The sequence below is a fragment of the Natator depressus genome, chromosome 8 (assembly GCF_965152275.1).
Source record: "Natator depressus isolate rNatDep1 chromosome 8, rNatDep2.hap1, whole genome shotgun sequence".
NCBI classification, from domain to species: domain Eukaryota; kingdom Metazoa; phylum Chordata; order Testudines; family Cheloniidae; genus Natator; species Natator depressus.
The window spans coordinates 90,968,418-90,991,129 of record NC_134241.1 but is presented as its reverse complement, the minus strand read 5'-3'; the positions used below and the strand labels follow the sequence as shown (position 1 = coordinate 90,991,129).

Sequence of the window (22,712 nt, the reverse complement as noted above, 5' to 3'; positions counted from 1 at the left end):
ACACTCAGTGTAGGAGGGAGCAACCTGGGAAATAATTACTGAGTGAACCTATGAAGCATGGGTTTGAAATGCAATACGGCTGTAGAAAGCGCACGTCACAGAGCAGGAAGTTAATTCCCTCTCCCTACAGCTTTCAACAGTGGGTACCACTTTACCAGGAAGATACTGACAATTGAGGAGCGCTCAGAACAAACATTATCAAGGGGCTCATAGGAGTAACTCATACAGTGGCAGGGAGATAGACTGAATGACCTAAAAAGTCCTTTTCCTCTATGATTTATGAAAATCACCAAGGTATTTTGGTATTTTCTGGTAAATGGTTACCTGTTCATGTGCAATATCAGAAATGCACAATATTTTTGTAACCGTGAAATGTCTTGCATGCCCCACACACACAAAAAACCCCAATACCTATAAATGTACATATCACAAGGATATTATGAAAGGCAACTAACTGCTACAGCGTGCCATATCATTCTTATGTGCATCTGATTGCTCCTGCTGCTGCATCTGCTGCTTGAGGGGAAGCTGCTGTCTCAATATCTTGTTATATTCCTCAGGAACAACTGTCAGCTCAAGGGTCAAACGTTCAAACTTAAACTACAAGAAAGAAGGATGCAGTGTTAGTTCATACAGCCAGGTCACTTTGCATCTCTCATTGCACCTCCATTCCCAAAGTACTTTTCTAATGGAATGCACAGAAATAACTTCACCACCACCCTCACCGAACTGCAGCCAACCTGGTGCAGAGCATGACGACTGCAAACCAGCGAGCAAAGATGCTGTATAACTGTTGAGGTTTAAGGAGTGAAGAATAGTGCATCCCACTGAAACTATGGGGGAGGATTTAAATAAACGGAACACAATTAATATGCAAACTGCACGTAGCCTACTGGAATTCAAGTTGCGAAAGATCTGTGTTCATTAATGGCCACAGGTGGTTATGATTCCAGTTCTGTTCTATTTAGGGCCTTCAGTAGCACAGCACTCTACCCCCACACTGTGACACTGGTTAAGTACTGTCTCCAAGGAAAGCATGCCTTGTTTCCAAACAGCTATTCTTCACAATTCACTGGCTTTCTTATTAAGTCTTTCAGACTTATCTCCTCTATTGTTCACCGTCATGTTGTTGGCTCTTTCAGGTGGCCTAAACTATACATTATAATTTTTACTATGGTCAATTTATTTTCATTAAGATTAACAGTTCTGAATGAAATGTTATCTCTCCACAATCTTCCAGACATTGTTGTATATATTTATACCTCCCCTTTCAACCCTCCTTGGTCTACTCTGAATTTAAGACCAAATTCTCTGTTGGTATAAGCCAGCATACTGAAGCCAATGGAATTGCACCAACTTACACCAGTCAAAAATTTGGCTAATCACATGCAGGCATATTGGCTCTTTCTCACCTTCTCTGTTTTGCTTCAGTATGAGCATCTTGAAACATGGATAGCCCTGTTTTCCAGATAGGGGATGAGGCAACCTGTCTACAAACCTGCTTTTTTGCCTACCCATGAAAGGTACCATTCTCCTCTAAACAACCTAGGATATATCATTGTTATAATTTTCACTTCAGCATCATGTTCCAAATAACACCACAATGCTGAAATTCCTTCTGTCTACACATGCCTTTCTCCTCTATTTTCTTTGTCATGCTTCTTGATGTTTTAATTTTCTGGGATTTCCCCATATCTCTCTCTTCCTCCCCCATCCTCTCCCAATTTATATTCTGAGTGTAAGGCAATAAAGTACTTACATAAACATATACAGGAAATAGACTTTTTTCTTTCAGTGTTTACTTGTTCCACCTTGAATGGTTGGGATGTGTATAAAGCCATAAAAGTGCATTGTTTCATATTGGTAGTGAAGTCGGTGCTAATGGGTACATATCAGCCTGCACTGGAAATACAGCACCTCTCTAACAAGTTGTCAATCTTAATTAAGACATCAACATGTCAAATTAAAAAGGTATTGCTGCACAGTCTATTGCTGAACTGCATGTCAGGTGAAATAAGCACTAATTATACACTTAGCCAAATATGCCCATTCAGTATTACTTCAAAATTAAGGTCACTGAGTTATTATGAAGTGGTAGTTTACACAATTTTAGATTCCACCAAGTGGCAGGTGGCCTTACAAATATGCAACTCAGCATGTTTTGTTTGGTCCCCACAGCTGTGCTGCCAATCAGTTAAGGATGGCTGCAAGTAAATGCTAATTAGCTTCTGTTGATCTGCATATTCCAGCAGCCTCCCAGGGTTCCCATTTTGATATGCAAGATTGCCAGTTGGGTATGTGATTGAATTAAGAACCAAGAAAAGATTTTATCTTCCATGCTGGAAAATGTGGGTCTGAATCCCCAACAGAGGCTGTTATCACTCTGATTTATGTTTGGCAGTTCCTGTCATCATAGTGGTGGCAAAGGCTCAGTACTAGAGGGTGCTGCCTTCCTTCTTATGAAGGCAAAAGAACCTCCTAGCCCTATTACGAGTTAACATTCATACCATCTGGTATCTGATCCATCCCTGGCATTTCCATTTGCGAGGATTCTGCATGTCTGCTTCCCCAGTCCCAGCAGATGCTATCGTATAGGTTGAATGGGCCTTGAAAAAAATATATGACCAGACAATTATACAAGGGCAGAAAGATTTTGGATTTTTTGCCATGGTGGAGCGAAGAAAATGAGAGTCAGAGGGGTCCTTGGTATCCTGTTAATAGTAGGCTAAGTTTGCTAGGCCTGCAAAGAAAGGCAATGGTTAGAAAATTGTACTACTGGAACCAGTGCATTCAGATTTTGCACCTGTGCTTCATCAGGGAAAAAAATGATCTCACTAGGTAAACATTACAATAACAAAAAGAAAAGGAGTACTTGTGGCACCTTAGAGACTAACCAATTTATCTGAGCATAAGCTTTCATGAGCGAAAGCTTATGCTCAAATAAATTGGTTAGTCTCTAAGGTGCCACAAGTACTCCTTTTCTTTTTGCGAATACACACTAACACGGCTGTTACTCTGAAACATTACAATAACAATTTTCAGAAATTTTCCTTGGCTCTGGTATTAGCAAGTTCTGGTTCCCTGCATTGATGAAACAATATTTCTTGGAAACCACTCACAGAATATGATAGCAAAATAAAATTTGTGTCATCTTTCAGATTTTTTTTTTATGACCCAAATCAGACATTGCAGGAAAAAATGATTATTTAAGCCTGGTGCCAAGTTTGTGTATGTTTTTATCATATTGTTTCTTACATTTTAAAAAGCATAAATCAAAATAGGTTGGCTTCAGACCAGTGGAACATTGTATGCTGCTTTCAAAATGCCAGGGAACAGATCTTCCGTAGGGACTTAAAGTTATTTTTTTTTAAATGATGCCATTCTCCCATTCATAAAGTTTGTCAGCAGCCTGCTCTAAGCAAGACACCTAAGTAAATGAACATTAGTACTTTAATAGAGTTCACAGAGGAAATTAATATGTAAGTGACTTCATTCCAGTCTTCAGTAGCACATTTAATAGACAAGAGCCCAAAACATGGTAACAATAAATACCACATTAAAAGGCACCTGGAAAGAGACTCCCCCTGCCTGCCCCCCCACCCCCGCCTTACACAGTTGAAGACAGTGAAAACTTCACCCTCTTTTAGAAGATATTAATAAGCACCAAGATACAGTACTCTATTATGTAATAAAATGTGTGCCAGGTACAAAATAAAATAAGATATAAAGGGCTCTATTCGTGGAGCTATAATGAATAATACACTCGTGTCAAATATATATTAAAATAAAAGCTATCTACCCATGAATCCTAAGTTCAAACATGATGTAGGAAGTCTGTTTTTTCCTCACACGCTCTTTATAAATGCAAATGCAGTCCTGGGGCTCATTCTTTAAGGAGAAAAAGGTTTTGGAATTTGGACTGAGATGAAAAAAACATCAGAACGTCTCCTTTGGATCGAAGAACAATCTTTAATAAGAGAAGAAAAAGAACCCTAGCTGTAATTCCCTCTGCTGATCAGAAATTATGTCAGTGACAAAACCCATAGTATTTTTGTAAATTACATGGATATTTTTAAAGATCAGGGAGTTATTCATAAATGAAGCATAGCGCTGCAAAGCCTAAAAATACCTAAAATTGATTTCCATCCAGCTAGGTTTCTATATGATGCTTATACCACCATCTAAGGCCCAATTCAGCAAGGGACTCAACTTTAACCATGTGCTTAAATCCCATTGAAGGTAATAAGAATTAAACATGCGTATTTACTTTCTTGAACTGGGGCCTAAGTGTTTTCCTGAGTTATTAAGCATGCCACATTATATTTCTCTTTCTCTGTGATCCAGACAGCAGGACTCAGCTTTGTTTTTTGTCTGGCTTAGGGTGACCAGATGTCCCGATTTTGTAGGGACAGTCCCAATTTTGGGGTCTTTTTCTTATATAGGCTCCTATTACCCCCAATCCCCTGTCCCGATTTTTCACATTTGCTGTCTGGTCACCCTAGTCTGGCTCTTATTTTTGTAGTGAGACTGTGGGAATACCTGGTGTTTGCATTTTTTGCTCTGTAGGTGCTGAGAATCCCAGATGCTCTCATCTTACCTGGGAGTGAGTCCCAGGCTTGTGGGCTAGGCACTGAGAAAGCTCCACCTCCCGCACCCATGGGTTTCGCTCTGAGGTTGGCAGTCCTGTTGTCTCCCTGGAGTATTGCTGTCATGGGAGGCCATGATCACGTGGGTGAGACAATCCCTCAGGTAACATGGGTCTTCAAAGATGAGAACTGAAATCTTGAATTTAATCAACATTCAATGCAGTGAATGTGAAGAGAATGGAGTAACGTCAGGGTAACATCTCTCGGTAGCACGAGTTGCTGCTAACAGGATGCTGTGCTCTGAACGAATTGCACCTTTTTTAACATTGGGGGTTTCACGCACAGATACAGGGAATTACAATAATCAACAGTAGTTCTTCAACAGCAGCTCATTATTCAAGATAGCAACTTCCTCCTTCGCCATCCAGTGGAAGTTATACAAAGCAATGAGAATTGATTTTACAAAGACAAACAAAGGCTCTTTTGATCTTCACCCCATAAGCTATGAATTAATTTAGTGTTATACCTAATGGCTGGGGCATGATGAAGTGACATAAGAACCAGTAAGTGCCCACACTGACTCCAGCCATGATCACTCAATTTTCCAATTAAATATTCATTTGCACTTCCATAATGCCCGTGGTTCAAAGAACCCAAAATACTTCATAATCACTATGGCCCAGATCCTCAGAGCTCTTCTTTGCCTCAAGTAGCTTTATTATTGCCAGGACTTCAAAGCAGTCCGCTGGAATAGGAAGCAAATCGAAGAGAAATCACCACAAGGTTTTGATCAACTCATGGAGTGAATCAAGTTCATTGTTTGGGCTGGCCTACACTAACGCTGTCAGTCAATCTGAGTTACGCTAGCTCAGTTACGTAACCTTTGGAACTGAAGTTTTTGTAACTTAGGTCGACTTACAGCGGTATCTACACCCAGGGCCGTCCCTACCCACATGCAAAGTATGCAGCTGCGTGCTGCTCCAGCCCCTGCTCTGCCTCTTCCACATGGCCTCCAACCCCAGCCCCGCCTCTTCCCACCCCTGCTCTGCCCCAGCCCCACCCCCACTCCACCCTTCCCCAAAGCCCCCACCCCAGCTCCGCCCCCGCCCCGCCTCTTCCTGCCCCTGCTCTGGCCCAGTCCCACCCCCCACTCCAGCCAGCCCTTCCCCTGAGGACAGCAGCAGGGGTCGGGCTCCCTGCACTCACCGGCAGTGGTAAGTAGAGCAACCCGGCCCCAACCTGCTGTGCTCCTCTGGCTCCCAGCCGTGCTGCCGGCGAGTGCTGGGGGGCGGTTCCCCAAGCCTGGGAGCCAGGGGAGCAGAGCAGGCTGAGGCCAGGTCACTCCACTTCCTGCAGAAAGTGGCCAGCCCCCAGCCCCGTCCCCGCACAGAGGCTTGGAGCCAGCCCCCCCCCCCCCCCCCCGCGGAGGCCTGGAGCTCCACACAGCCCCCCCGCATGGGGGCTGCATAGGGCACCAAAATGGCTAGGGACTGCCCTGTCTACACTCACTATGTAAGTGGGAGATGCTGTCCTGTCTACATAGCTTCCACCTCTGGGAGAGGTGGAGTACAAACATCGACAGGAGAGCGCTCTCCATTGACTTAGCGTGTCCTCACCAGACCCACTAAATCAAAACCGCTGCATTGATCACAGTGGTGCCAATTTAGCCGGTAGCGTAGACATGGCCTTTCTGCACAACTCCCCACTTTATTTGTTTAAAGGATGGGTGTTAGATCTCCAGTCTAGACTACACAAAAGCAGACTGCCTGGAATGGAAAGTCCAAGCAGCCTGATAGACAAAGTTGCTGGGGACATTCATCTTATATAGATGACCAGTAACGTCTTTTGCTTACTAATATGTACACCCAAGAGCAAACTCATTCCTGAGCATATACCACATGAGCCTGTGTAAGTGCCAGGAAAGTAGCTCACACAACTAAATGTTGTGCCCTTTATAAGCAAGAAGACATTGCATTAAGTATTGTTTTTTAACCCATTTTGGTTACTTGATAATTATTTTAATATTTAAATAGTCCTTTTCATCAAAGGTTTTCAAAGAGCTTTATAACCACTATGTTTCATGACACCCCTATGATGTAGGCAACTACTATTAAACCCATTTTACAGATGGGTAAACAGAGAGGGGAAAGTTGAATGCAATTTGCTCAAATTCATACAGGAAGTTAGTGGCATAGCTGGGCCTAGAACACAGGAATCTAGTCCTCAGCTCCAGAGCCTTCATTAATTATGTCCTATAGGCTCATTCTCTTCTGTTTTGAATCCATTCATGACGTATGATCAGAGGAAGAAGACCTTAAAAGTGGTTTTATAAGGCTCCAAACTATGTAAGGAGACTTATCTGAACCAAACCCCATCACCAGTTGCCTAAAGCTTTACAATACTTCATTTTAGCATGACTCAGGGGATCTGGATATGTTAACCTTGTGAACATAGTGCAAGGCTCTTTTTCTCTACAGCTCATGGTTAGTGGGTGACCTGAGGATGTGAGATGGTTAGATACAGGGACATTATTACTGTGGTGGGCAATATCAATACAATATTAAAAGGAGTTGTGGAGACAGTGTATGTGGTGACATTTTATATGTTACGTGATTTACCTTTTGTTAAAGTGCTGAGCTTCAATAAAAACTAAAATAATTAAATACACAGATTTCCACCCACACATATTTACTTCCTCTAAAAATCCTTGTCTGTTCCATGGACTTGGGCACAAAATCCCCATAGTTCAGATCCAAACTGTCATGAAGTTTGGGGATGCTAGGATCTGAGGGGGTTAGTTTGGGTTCTTTTAACAGAAAACCACACACCTCTGAACATGAACAATACAAAAGCATGTTAAGGCTGACAGCCAGGATGTAAAACTCCCTTTCTCTCCTCATACACAAAAAGTATGAAAACATTTATTATGAAACATATTTTTCCTTACTGTATTGCAGAATGTAAACAAGTTCTTGTGACATATGGGGCCATGTGTTTCCTTAAAGAGGTGTTATGTATGTCAGAAGCAGCATATGTACCGTGTGATGCAGCTACCACCATGGTAAGCATTTGTTATTGCCTAATGAACAGGTGCATGCAACCCCCATGTAAATAGATGTCACTGCTGTGCTAAGGCTTCTTTTACTCATGTCTCCTTCTTTAGAAGAATGTGTATTTTCTATATCGATATACTTGCCACTTTCCCTATTACAGATTTTACTTTAATGCACAACAGGTGTTCAAAGGAAGAGTCAGAGCAAGGATGAACTGTTTTTTAGTTCTGTAAGGTACTCAGATACCATGACGACAAGCTCCATATAAATCTCTAGACATGTACAGTAGATACATGATTCAAGTTTTGCAAAGGAAAATAATCAGATATAGAAAAATCTTAAATTATAGACAAAAGGCACAATTAGTTGCGTTTTTGTCCATTAAAAAAAAAAACACCCTACTTTTCCTGCCGGAAAGAATAAAACATTTGATGAACAGTCTGCACTCAGCCATATTATCAAAAACATAGAGAAGCTTGTATCTAGGAATGGTTCCTTGTTTTATCTAGTAGTCATTCAGACTGGCTTCTTGTGGAGTAGTGGAGACGAGACTAAAAAAGTAAAAACTATCAACAAGGGTTTTTATTAAGACAACAATTGTGTAGCTCCAGAACCAGTTGCTGCAGCAGTAGCCCCTGACCGTAACTAAAAAGCAAACGTTATGTAACTATAATTAGAATTCTAGTTATAAGGAGGAACTAATCCCATTTCCCTTTAATAATTACATAACTCCGTCTCCAGTCCCTACAGGTGGCCATCTGGCTCTATGGCACGTCAATCAGGCCCCAACATCCTGTCAGTTATCCTGTATTGTCAGTGGCAAAGTAAAATCATTGGGACCAGTTAGATGGTCTGAAACATCTCTGCTTTGTTCTTGGGAAATAGGTGCGAGATGAATAAAGTTCCATACTCAACCATCTGACAGTTTGTAAGCGTATGGTCCTTTTTTCGCAGCAGTTTTCAGTGGAGACATGAACCTGGGTTCTCTTTTTTGTAAGATTCCAGGTTTTTGTACTCTTACAAATGAGCCACATTCAAATTTTAGATAAAACAACATTTATCTGTATATGCTGTATATTTTTGTTGTTTCTGTTGAATATTTTTCTTATATCCAACTGCATGGATATATCAAATGCAGCTCCCAGTAATCCAGCAATGTTTAATTTAGTATGCATTTCTCTGCTATGTAATCATTCAGGAGGTGACCTTTGCATTTGCGGCACGGCCCATAGCCCTGTAGATTTGTAAGAAATTTGTAACGAAGGTCCTCCACGCTTTTCTTTCCAACATAGCTATCTGTAGAGTCAAACTTCTGTTGAATCATTCAATTTCTCCATAAGCTTGAGGGTCATACATGGATGATCTTCTATGTCTAATGTTCCTCTCTGCCAGAAAAGTTTCAGATCCCAGTGAGGTTAATTGCATTCTGGTGTCTGATACTGATTCTTTCAAGTTCCGTTTCTTGCTAAAGACATCAACAAGAACTTGATCACCATAACAGAGCTAACCTGAGGTGTAAACGTCACTTCCAGCCATTTACTGAAGTAGTTGATCAAGTGATAGCAATAGTCACTTGGGGCATGGTCAAATGGACCTCTAATATCAATGGCAAGTTTTTGCCATGCTGCATCTGGAAGAAGAGGCTGTAATGGTGGCACATGCATCAACACTGTCTTGTGACGCAACTGCCAAGTAACACGTTTTTATAGCCATCTGAACTGGCATTTGACCAAATTCAGTTTCAGCCCTGTTGTTCTGATGCGGCATAGTATACAGTGAAGATTTTTCTGTGTTCCTCGGGACACGTCACGAACACAAAATCATCACCCAAATAACTCTGGATTCCAGGTTGGTTCCTGAGAATCACTAACATCATTCTTTGGAAAGTGCTGGGTGCTGATGCAAATCTGTATGGTACACGTTTAAAGTGGAATAGCCCATATGCATAATAAACGCTATGAAATCTCTGCTGTCCTCCTGTAGCACAAGTTGGGGATATGCACTCTGTAGATTAAAGATAGAAAACATTTTTGCACCATGAAGTTCCATGAACACTTCTTTTGTATGTGGGAATGGCTGGCTGTCAATCAGAACGCCTTTATTCGGCTCCCTTAAGTCTATGCAAAGATGAACTCTTCATCACCACCATCAGTGACACCCATTCAGATGATGCAATCACTTCAATACCACCATTTGGTATTTGTTTTTTAAGCTCTTGTGATAATCCCTGACTGAGAACAATAGATGAGCAATGTCTGTCATACGGGTGTCATATTAGGTCAAAGTTTAATTTTGTGAACAAATCCAAATGCATAGCCAAGGGGCTCTGTACTATCCTTGTTAAGCACAGAGATTGGAGTTTGTGATGTAGTGGTGCCCAGTTGGGGCAAAAGCAATGCACCCATTGACTACCTGCAAACAAATCTCTGTCTAAGATAGGAGTACCCCTATGCACATTCCACCAGTATGCAGTATGAATCAACAATCACAGTTACAGGTAAGCAACCAAGCACAGGAATGCAGTTCATCGAGTAGTACACTAGGTGTAAGCTTGCTTCAGTAGGTGGCACCCACCCAAAGTATTACAAATAAACTGAATCAAGTAATGGAGAAATTGCTGAGCCAGCATCCAATATGAATTCCACTGCCTAGAGCTTCCCTCTTGCTGTAGCAGATATGTGAACAGTACACGTTCTTTTATCCGTAACACGTGTAGAGCTGCTTCCGTCCACTTTCAAAACAGTAGCCTCCGGCACAGTAATTGCACTTGTTTGTTGATTAGGCTGGTTGCTTCAGCATACCTTAATAAAATGTTTAGTCTTCTCACAATGATTGCACTGAACTGCTTTTGTCGGACATGCGCTGCAGTTTGCGGTATGTTGTGTAGATCCACAGCGCTAACATACTTTTCCTTGCATGTTTGGAAGTCGCTGAACCTGTGACTTCTCATTTGCATTGTCTTTGTAATGTTTCAACTGCTTTGTTGTAGTCCACCTCTGCAGTGGTTCCATGGCTTGGATCGCACCTGCTATATCTGGACTCACTATTTTCACCTCTGCCATAGCTGACTCTATGTGATTAGCAATGATTATGGCTTTTTGTAATGTCATATCCTTTCAAACAGTAGGCATTATCTAATACGGGGCACAACTGTTTGCTCCAAAAACTGATCTCGAATAATTTCACCGGCTGTGTTGCCAAAATCACTTGACAATCAGTTCTCTCAAAGCTGCAATATTCTGATCTGTCGACTCCCCTAGCTTCTATTCGTACTGGTGGAATTTATAGTGTTCTGCTACCACATTTACTTTAGGCACAAAATTCTTTAATGCAGACAGTGCAGTATCATATTCACCTTCCAGAAGGGGGAAGAGTGTAGAATATACGCTGCCCTTCTGTACCAAGGCAGTGAATAAGGAGGACACGTTTTCTTGGTTCAGAAAGTTCTCCGCCCTTAATTGCAAGGACATAGTTCTCACACACTCTAATCCAAACATTAAAAGCAATTGGAGTCTCACCTGAGCTTTGATGAAAGGGTGCAGGTGGATTTAGGTGTAGGAGAATCAGTCTCATCACCAATTTCGTGGAATAGTGGAGGCTGAGACCAAAAGAGTAAAATCCAACAAGGTATTTTATTAAGACAATGATCATGCGGCTCTAGATGCAGTTGCAGCAGCCTTTGATCCCACCATGACATGCACCTAGTTACACTTCCTGCCTCCTGTTAGTATTTCTAAACGCAAAAGACTACAATTTCCAGCATGCAATGCTGAATCTAGCACCACCACCCCTCTTCAGTCCCCAATACTGAAATCTGATCCCACTTCCTTGGGATTCTGCACAGGTGTAAGGCTCCATCCACAAGGATCAAAACACAACATCAAGGCCTTTCTCTCCACCTTCCCACTAGAAAACTGTCTCCATCCTCTTGGAGATCACTCCATTCTCTCATCCATGAGAGCTTCCATTAAAGTTTAAAGGAGTTATATACTTCAGGGAAAGAAGAGATCACTAAGTTGTCATGTTGCCTTTGCTAATATTATATGAATGCTTTAAAACAGCTGGTACTGTATGCCAAGAGACCCTTGTTTATGGTTTTTTTAAGGTAATGGGTGCTTTATAAATACATATGATTTCTTATTCTTTCACAATTCTGTGTTTAAGTCAGTCACAAGTTACAAACAGCTGATCTGTTACCATTTCAAGCACACATACATTATATGCATATACGCACAGCACCTACTTATTCCTTTTCCAAACCCCTTTTTAAACTAGAACATTTGTTCAAAGGCAGAAAAAAGCCCAAATCTTGTGTACAGCCAAAACTGTACCTCTCTTTGCTATTCTGATAAGCGAGCTGCATTGTGACTGTCTTTGTTTGGTATCTATTCAAATAATAAATTTCCCTGCCTCTCTCCCGCCACAGCTAGTATATTTTTGTTCACTTGTTAAATGTTTTTTTCATTTTAAATCCCTTTAGCACATAGATAACATGGTTCTGCTCCTCTTCCTTTCTCCCCCACCTCACTTTAGCTATGGCTGGCTGTATGGTGAATGGTTTTCCCCCATCTCTCCACTCCAAAACTATTAACAAATGACTGCAAAATTCATTGCACGAAAGAACAGTAATAATATTAACTTGCCATTATATGGCACTAGGTCTGTGCAAACATACAGATAAAATCCAGAATCCATCTGAAATCAGCCCAAGTTCACAGAGGTGGAGAAGAAGCCAGGTTAGGTAAAGGAAGGAGCAACTGTGGGGAAAGAAGAGATTCCACTGGAAAGTAAGAAACCCAGAAAGCCAAACCTCCAAGCAAACTAGTGAATGAGTTCATAGCCACTGACAAGGTTTCAGTTTATGTAACGCAACCATGCTGAACTCTACACTGGCCTAAATCACCCTTGTTATAGCATTTTCCATCCATAGGGATACCACAGCACTTCACACACTACATAGTACTGCTTCACCTACTACTGACAGCAGTAATTCAATGGCTATTAGCCAGGATGGGCAGCGATGGTGTCCCTAGCTTCCATTTGCCAGAAGCTGGGAATGGGCGACAGGGAATGGATCACTATTCTGTTCATTCCCTCTCAGGCATCTGGCATTGGCCACAGTTGGAAGACAGGATATTGGGCTAGATGGACCTTTGGTCTAACCCAGTGTGGCCATTCTTACATTCTTAACTCATTGTCACACAATGCCACCCCACAACAATTTACAGTGTGAAGAATACTGTCAACCCCTTGCCACACAGTAGCCAATTTCAGGGTTTTGTAGGTTGTTTTCCTGTTGGAGGGGGAAAGGGAAAAAAATCAGTGATGCAGGGTCTAGATATTTCTTAATGTAACTTGTTTTACTTAGACTATATTCACTAGTCCTTGAGCAGAGGTGGTTAAATAGCATGCAGGTATAATGGGGAAGGGTGTGCTGACACTATTACACTCCCCTTTTTCCTGCACTTCAGCTTAACTCTTCTCAGATGCACAGGACTTATGTCTTCTCAAAAAATGTTAAACCTTAGAACTATTGTATGTAAAACCATGAATCTAATTGTGAACAATGGTGCCCAGTCAGCATCACAGAGATAGCATCAGACCATTTTTAGTAAACAAACATTTAACACACAGCCCATTGTAAATGGTATTTGGAATACTTCTGAATAGTTTTTAAATAAAAGATATTAGATAGTATCCCTACTGGGGTCTTCATATACATAACTTCCCCACTTTGTTGCTGTTTCATATATTTAAATACAAGGGTTCAACAGAACATTTACACTTCTATACTTTAGTACACACATTCCCCTTTCATCTTCTTCTGGAAGGGATTTCTCAGTCACTACAATGTGACCATAATATGTACTGTGTGACAGTGTGTCACTTCTGAGCTTTAGAAGAATGACAGCTTTTCTCCTTTCCAAACACTTCAGAGCCTGGGGGCCCTTGCAGCTAGCAGCATTCCAGCCCTTGGGTTAATAGACGACAAGTCTCCTCAGTTGCCGGTGTGATAGGAAATCTGTTTCCTGTATCTAAGTGGTACAGGTATTGGGAACATACAAAATATCCATTCCCTGGATTTATCTAAGGCTTTCACTCTATAGGGCACTATGTTTTCCCTGCAAGCTCTGGTAAGACTTTACAAGCCCTCACCTCTCTGAGCTCTGCCCCATTCTCGCTTTAACTGGGACAAAATCTTAGTTTAAAGTAATTAGCTAATAGCTGAATATAAATTCCACAGATTCTGTAATCTCTAGGAGTCACAAATGCTCCCCTCCCAGCTCTCACTCTATGTTCATAAAACACACCACGGGGGACCAAACATTTTCCTCCTGGGGGGCTTCCTTCGTACATAAAGTTGGAATCGCACTCACCCTGGAACCCAGCCCCCACAACAGACACATCTCTTGGTCCTCTGTCAATCAGCCACTAAGTCCACAGGGCTGTCTTTAACACGTATATTTATGAATTCACCTCTCACACCTCCAAGCTCTGATTGACTCAGCTCTGAAGTGATGACTTTATACAGGATCTACAAAACCTGCTTCCTTTAAGTAAAAACTTCCTATAGAGCTTCAGAAATAGCGGCTGACACACACTACTTCTGGATGTTTCTGGGCCTTTGTAGCTGAGATGCCCTGCCCAGCTCAGCAGGTGTGCAGAAACACAGTATTCTAACTAAAATCCATGTCTTCTCCCCACTGCTTTTCTCCCTTTGTTTGGGTGGCAAAAAAACAAACGCTGCAGTATAAAGCATGTGGGTTACACTGGCAATCCCCTCTTTCAGGAAACTCAAGCAGAACATGAATGACTGGATCCCAGGGAGCAATTCTGACTCTATTTAGAGAGATTAAGGCAGACAGCAAACTTTTCTGCTGTTTGCAACAGCTTTCTCAGAAAGTAACTATCATAAAACTAACAACAATGCAGATTTCTCCAAAGACTGAAATAGTGCTTGTACACTACGAAAAATAACTATGTTAAACAGCGCCATCTGGTGATCCCCACTATAACAATATTTTATCTTATTAAAACCGCACTGGAAAAAAAATCTACATTTCTTTGAATATTTCTGTATGATTTTTTTCATTTTCTGTATATTCACTGACAATCATCATTTCTGGATTTCTGCAAAAATGAATGCATGTTTCCCAGTGAAAACATGCCTAAGGAAATCAGTCAATTCATGATGGCTAGACAGAGGGAAGATAAGAGTAGTAGTTTAGGAGAGGAAGGACAGTCCTCCGGTGAGGGTATTAGCCTAGAATTTGGGAGTGCTGGGTTCAAGTCCCTGGCCTACCACAAGCTTCCTGTATGAACTTAGGCACATCAGTTAATCATTCTGTGCCTCAATTCCCCATCCATAACATGGGGATAATAGCACTTCTCTACCCCACAGGGGTATTGTGAGAATAAATACATTTAAGATGTGAGGTGCTCAGATGTTATGGTAATGGTACCATAGATAAGAACTTAATTTATCTGTGTAATTTTTTCTATTAACAAATATATATGAATATAATTTTTTACATATGATTTGATGGACTCCCTGTCTCCATCATCCATTGACTTCTTAGATTATATGCTCTTTAGGACAAGGATTGTATTTTTCTATGTGTTTGTACACACCTAGCACAAGGGGTCCTTGCCAACCCCAATCCTGATCAGGGCCTCTATGTGCTACTATAATATAAATATTAACTAATAAAATATGCTGACTGAGATGGATTTATGTCAAACATCTAAAACAATGTTCATTCCCCCAAAATGGGTTTAATCTTCCTTTGCCAACAGAATAATCTTTGTGAATTTCTCAGCGGAAATGGTACCATTTCATTCAAACAATTTCTCCTAACTCCAATGAGAATGTCTGTTTTACAGTCCCATCTGCCATCAGCACATTGCTCTAAGGGCACTGGTTCAGTACTGAATGTAAGTAAAAAGCGCTACATTTACTCACAACTTCGCTTCCTACAACACCTGGATTTTTCAGGGACGTATCTCAGACAAGTACTGACCTGATCTGACACGGCTTAGTTTAAGATCAGATGAGCTCACAGCCTACAGCGAGTGGTATGGCTGCAGGCCATAACAGAAAGAGTAGAGTATCCAGGGATCAGAAAAACAGATTCCTTTTTTCTATATTTTCTTTTGTTGCTTTTCCAGCATGCTCAGTATTGGTGCAGCAGAGAGAAAACAGTGGGCTGAGTTCAAATGATATTTAAACTTCAATTATTTAAAAAGCATTAAGAGCCTCAGAGAGATGCTCTGAAACAGCCTTGCAAGCAAGTTTTAGCGTAATCCTTGTTTCCGAGCAGAAGGGTGGGCTACAGTGCAAGTTTGAACTTTAAAGAAAGAAAACAATGGATGCCTGCTCAATAAATTCCCATCTCTTCCTCATGCGCTGATCACTTTAAGCAAAAGAGCATTCACCTTTACACAACTCAGCTATTCCCCATAGGTTTTTCTAAATGGTAAATGTCTGATTCATATAAAAACCAAATTCAAAATATAAAATAAATGTTATTAACCTCGCTAGCCCATCTTTAACTGTACCACCTTTTAAGACTCCCAGGTCTTGTTTGTGGACCCTTTAATAGTGATCTATAGACTTGACTCTCCCACTTGATTCCTCCCTACTTCAGGAATAATTAGTTCTTTTAAAAGGCCATGCCCTACAATAGTCATTGCACAATGAACCATTGTCACACACACACATGCTATGGTTGTCTGTAGGGTTGAACCTGGCACATTCAGCATCAAAATACTGGGCGTGAGCAAGTAGCAAGGTGTCATAGACATCAATGTTAGCCACTGGAGGAACACATGATCACACACAACTACCCAGTGTATTTCAAAAAGAGAGTAGAGGGAAAAGTCAGGAGGTAGCAGAACTCTGCAGTGCAAAACAGAGTGCAGAACTGTAGAGGGGAATAGATTTCAGAGTAGCAGCCATGTTAGTCTGTATCCGCAAAAAGAACAGGAGTACTTGTGGCACCTTAGAGACTAACAAATTTAATTGAGCATAAGCTTTCGTGAGCTACAGCCTGCTTCATCGGATGCACGCAGTGGAAATACAGTAGGATGATTTTATATACACAGAGAACATGAAACAATGGGTGTTATTATACACACTATAACGAAAGTGATCAGTTAAGGTGAGCTATTACCAGCAGGAGAGGGGGAAAAAAAAACCCAAAAACCTTTTGTAGTGATAATCAAGATGGGCCATTTCTAGCAGTTGACAAGAATGTGTGAGGAACAGTAAGGGGGATAAATAAACATGGGGAAATAGCTTTACTTTGTGTAATGACACATCCACTCCCAGTCTTTATTCAAGCCTAATTTAATGGTGTCCAGTTTGCAAATTAATTCCAATTCAGCAGTCTCTCATTGAAGTCTGTTTTTGAAGTTTTTTTGTTGTAATATTGCGAGGCTGTGGATGGTGTTGTGTTCTGTACGGCTGAGGTTATGGGGCAAGTGATGCTGCTTTTCCACAATTTCAGCCCGTGCACGTCAGCAGAAGCACTCTATTCAGCCATGCAGAACACAACGCCATCCACAGCCTCAGAAACAACTCTGACATCATAATCAAAAAGGCTAACTGATTTTGTTATTAGATCAATAATTTGTCAATAGATTATTGACAAATAATAAGGCTGACAAAGGAGGTGCTGTCATCATCATGAATAGGTCAGAATATGAACAAGAGGCTGCTAGGCAGATCTCCAACACGACATTCTACAAGCCATTACCCTCTGATCCCACTGAGGGTTACCAAAAAAAACTACACCATCTGCTCAAGAAGCTCCCTGAAAAAGCACAAGAGCAAATCCACACAGACACACCCCTAGTACTCCGACCAGGGGTATTCTATCTTCTACCCAAGATCCATAAACCTGGAAATCACGGACGTCCCATCATCTCAGCCATTGGCACCCTGACAGCAGGATTGTCTGGCTATGTAGACTCCCTCCTCAGGCCCTATGCTACCAGCACTCCTAGCTATCTTTGAGACACCACTGACTTCCTGAGGAAACTACAGTCCATCGGTGATCTTCCTGAAAACATCATCCTGGCCACTATGGATGAAGAAGCCCTCTACGCCAACATTCCACACAAAGGTGGACTACAAGCCATAAGGAACAGTATCCTCGATAATGTCACAGCAAACCTGGTGGCTGAACTTTGTGACTTTGTCCTCACCCATAACTATTTCACATTTGGGGACAATGTATACCTTCAAATCAGCGGCACTGCTATGGGTACTCGCATGGCCCCACAGTATGCCAACATTTTTGTGGCTGACTTAGAGCAACGCTTCCTCAGCTCTCATCCCCTAATGCACCTACTCTACTTGCGCTACATTGATGACATCTTCATCATCTAAACCCATGGAAAAGAAGCCCTTGAAGGATTCCACCATGATTTCTACAATTTCCATCCCACCATCAACCTCAGCCTGGACCAGTCCACACAAGAGATCCACTTCCTGGACACTACAGTGCTAATAAGCAATGGTCACATAAACACCACCCTATACCAGAAACCTACTGCCTGCTATGCCTACCTACATGCCTCCAGCTTTCATCCAGACCACACCACATGATCCATTGTCTATAGCCAAGCTCTGCGATACAACCACATTTGCTCCAACCCCTCAGACAGAGACAAACACCTACAAGATCTCTATCAAGCATTCTTACAATGACAATACCCACCTGGTGAAGTGAAGAAACAGATTGACAGAGCCAGAAGAGTACCCAGAAGTCACCTACTACAGGACAGGCCCAACAAAGAAAGTAACAGAACGCCACTAGCCATCACCTTCAGCCCCCAACTAAAACCTCTCCAGCACATCATCAAGGATCTACAACCTATCCTGAAGGATGACCCATCACTCTCACAGATCTTGGGAGACAGGCCAGTCCTTGCTTACAGACAGCACCCCCCAACCTGAAGCAAATACTCACCAGCAACCACACAACAAAAACACTAACCCCAGAAACCTATCCTTGCAACAAAGCCCATTGCCAACTCTGTCCACATATCTATTCAGGGGACACCATTATAGGGCCTAATCACATCAGACACACTATCAGAGGCTCGTTCACCTGCACATCTACCAATGTGATATATGCCATCATGTGCCAGCAATGCCCCTCTGCCATGTACATTGGCCAAACCAGACAATCTCTACGTAAAAGAATAAATGGACACAAATCAGAAGTCAAGAACTATAACATTCAAAAAGCAGTCAGAGAACACTTCAATCTCTCTGGTCACTCGATTACACACCTAAAAGTCGCAATAGTACAACAAAAAAACTTCAAAAACAGACTTCAATGAGAGACTGCTGAATTGGAATTAATTTGCAAACTGGACACCATTAAATTAGGCTTAAATAAAGACTGGGAGTGGATGTGTCATTACACAAAGTAAAACTATTTCCCCATGTTTATTTATCCCCCTTACTGTTCCTCACACGTTCTTGTCAACTGCTAGAAATGGCCCATCTTAATTATCACTACAAAAGGTTTTTGGGTTTTTTTCCCCCCTCTCCTGCTGGTAATAGCTCACCTTAACTGATCACTCTCGTTATAGTGTGTATAATAACACCCATTGTTTCATGTTCTCTATGTATATAAAATTGTCCTACTGTATTTTCCACTGCATGCATCCGATGAAGTGGGCTGTAGCCCACGAAAGCTTATGCTCAAATAAATTTGTTAGTCTCTAAGGTGCCACAAGTACTCCTGTTCTTTTTGTAGAGGGGAAGTTACTGCAGGTATAGAGCAAAAGTTTCTCTAAAGTGTGGCCCAGAAAATTAATGTGCAAGGCACAATACTGGGAAGAGAGCACTTGTGAAGGAGACCATGTACGGGCCAGATTCTGTCCCCGCCAACTCACACTGACTAATTACCTTACTTCACAAATGGTCACTGTATGCCAGCAGCCTAGCTCACCAGCCCAGGAAGGATCCATCCCCCACCAGAGTCTGTTTCTGGCCCTTGCCTCTGGGCACAATTTATTGGTTTAATTGAAAACTTAGGCAAAATACCAAAATTAAATAGCTCCTCTGCCCAACATGAGCTTTTCCCTGACCTCTCTCAGCTAGTGCCCTGACTCAGGAACTCCTTCAGGAGCTTCTCCATCCCTGCTGTTCTCACTCCCCAGGCCATCTGCCTAGGAGTCACCTACTAGTTGTGCTTTTTCACCTGGTCCAGGGCTTTTTTTCAGAATTTTGTTTCATGAACATTTTTGGAAATTTTGGCTCTTTGTCCCGATTGAGGATGAAAAAAATTTCAATTTTTTGTGAGACAAAAAATCCCTAACATTTAAACAGCCTGGTCCTCAATGGTGTAAGTTGCATCACTCCATTGAGAACTGGCCCAATATCCCTGATTTGCCACTTTGTTACACCATTGTAAACCCATTGCTTTCACTGGAGTTACATTGTCATAAAACCAGAGTAACTGGCTGATAGATCAGGCCTAGTTTATTTCCGATGGTGTGTATCATGACATGAGGCGGCGCTGGATGCTGATACTCATGAAATCAAATAGAAAGGGAGTAAAATTGCATGATGGTAAAGGAAAGCCAAGAGAAACAACAGAAAAATAAGTAGCCCTCCATTTTCAAGGCCTTATGCATCTTATCTTTCCACATGATTGGTACAGCTAGCTCAATTATTACTTTCCTAGGATGTCTTGTTTGTTTTCACCAGACGGAAGTAATATAAAATTATGTAAATTGACTTTACTTGAAGTAAAGAATCATGGACCAGTCAATAATGTTTATGCATTAAGAAAGGGCAGCTCCTCCTGGAAGAAATAACACAGGGAGCCGATTGTAAGTAAACATTTCTAAACAGACAAAGGGCTGGTCCCTGCAGCACAATATATTATCATATTTCCACATAATTAGTTTGTTTTCCACTTGAAATCAGAAAACGATTCGACATTGCATTCTGTGCCTCAGGACGGTGCATACAGTAGAATTCTCATGTGCAGGTTCATATGTTGAATAATTAGAAAGAATTAATCTGTTGAAATTAAAGTTTGGAATATTATAGAACTCATGAATAGTGCATGGGACAATCAAGTAAATTAAACCAGAAACAGAATTTAAGAAGCTAGACAATAGCAGATGACTGCTGGCAATCTGCTTTTTAATCAGTGAGTTACAAGCCAGAGGGATGAATATGGTTACTGGCTTTGGAAAATATTGTAAAACGTTAGCAGGCACAATAAAGAAGACTTACTAAGTAAGCACATTTTTATTTTTTTTAAAAGGGGTATTTGCAAAAGGGACTGTTAAATTTGAACCTTTACCCCTCTCCAAGATTTTTAAGCAGAAAAGAACATCCTGTAGTTCTGATAAGTACTGCAGCTGCACTGAGGACTGAGGGGAGTTCCACCTAAGTCTGTTTTAAAGTTCTGTTTGTTTACCTGGAGCCAAATGTGTACGTTTTTGTTTAGTTTCTTTTAAAGTAGCTATTGAATGAGTGTGAATAAGGGCTGCACTGAGCACATGGCAGGTGATTTTTCTTTTCAGAGGTTGAGGGGGGGGGAAATTACATTCGTTTTATTTTATATACATCTAATCAACAGAAACCACACTTTTTCTTTGCTTGTTTTATTGTGGAGAATGTGTTGGCCAGACCTCCCCATAAAAAAGTGGCACAAAAAGGAACTCTGTGTTCCTAAATTATGTGAAGAATAGCTATTTCTATATTGAAGAAAAAATATATTTCCCGTCAAGAGAATAGCTTGAAATCTGAACGCACATTTGACCTCTTGTAATTTGTATGATCCTGTTAAATTGGAAGAGGTTTCCAGATCTATTTGAAAAATGGCCATTACAGTTAGCTGAAACTTCAATCTTGAAAATGAATGAATGGAGCTGGTCCAGTACATTGGCTCTGGACCAGTCTTTAAAATACAGCAGAACAATGAATAACTGAATTCACAGCCAGCTGGTATCATAGTTGGGCAGTGAAAGTGTCAAAATATTAGTGACTTTTTTACATTTGTCAAAATCATTGCCAATATGGGAAGCATGGGCAGCTTGCAAATGTGAATCTTGCACCAAAGGAGTTTTTTTTAAATCTTGCCTTAAGAATGTGTGTTCAGTTTCCCAGTTTTATACCATGCCATCAAAGATGGGAAGGGAGGGGAGATTAAAATATCTTTTACTTAGAAGATAAAAGCCATTATTGATTTATCATCAAACATCAACTACTAATTTATTGTAGTGGAGCTATGTGCCCTGCGGTAATAATGGATCCATCAGCATTTGCATTCCTTATTTTATGGGATCTAATAAGTCATCCATTCAATCATTCCTAGAATTTAGCATGCAAGGTCTTAGTGGAAGAGTATATATATATATATATATATATATATATATATATATATATATATATGAAATGTAAAGGGAGGGGGAACGCTGTTTGGCCACGTTTCAGTGATAGGAGGGAAAAGAAAAATAAACATATGTTAGCAGTGTCTGACACTTTTTTCTGCTCCAATAATTTGAAAAATGTTTGTTATATTTTTAAACAAAATTGTGCTGGAATTCAGAGCATGCTGCAAAGGAGGCGCTTCTGCTATATTTGAAAGAAAAATCTGCACGACTGAAGTTATTGCACTGAAACAAAATAAAACCAGTTACTGTGAGTGCGCACTGTGTTTAATTCTTATCAAGATGTTCATCTGAATTTTTAGCACATACCTCATGTTTGCTGCGTACGTCATCGCCTGTATTGATGTCGCTCTGTTCAGCTATTGGGACAGAATTCCAAAGGAGTATGAACTGTTGAGGAAAATAGTCCTTTCTGTGAATGTTTAAACAGCAACCTGTAATTCTAAAGGAGTAACATTTATCACTGCCATGAAGAATAAGCAAGGGACTTATAGGATAAAACAATCCACAGAGTTTCCTATCAAATTAATGATGGTCCCTAAGGGCCAAATTCTGCAAATCCCATGAATAACTTTACTCAGGTGACTAGTCACATTGGTATCTGTGGGACAACTCATTGAGTAAAGTTACTCAAATGAGTAAG

At 41.0% G+C, this 22,712-nt stretch overlaps 1 long non-coding RNA gene across 1 annotated transcript; it reads right to left on the bottom strand.

Moving 5' to 3' along the window:
• Positions 1–469: 469 nt before the first annotated feature.
• On the bottom strand, positions 470–22,490 carry LOC141992943 (uncharacterized). Its single transcript, XR_012640698.1, has 3 exons — positions 22,379–22,490; positions 2,508–2,606; positions 470–600 (listed from the first exon to the last, which is right to left on the bottom strand). It is a non-coding gene; the product is annotated as an uncharacterized LOC141992943 (long non-coding RNA).
• Positions 22,491–22,712: the final 222 nt, after the last annotated feature.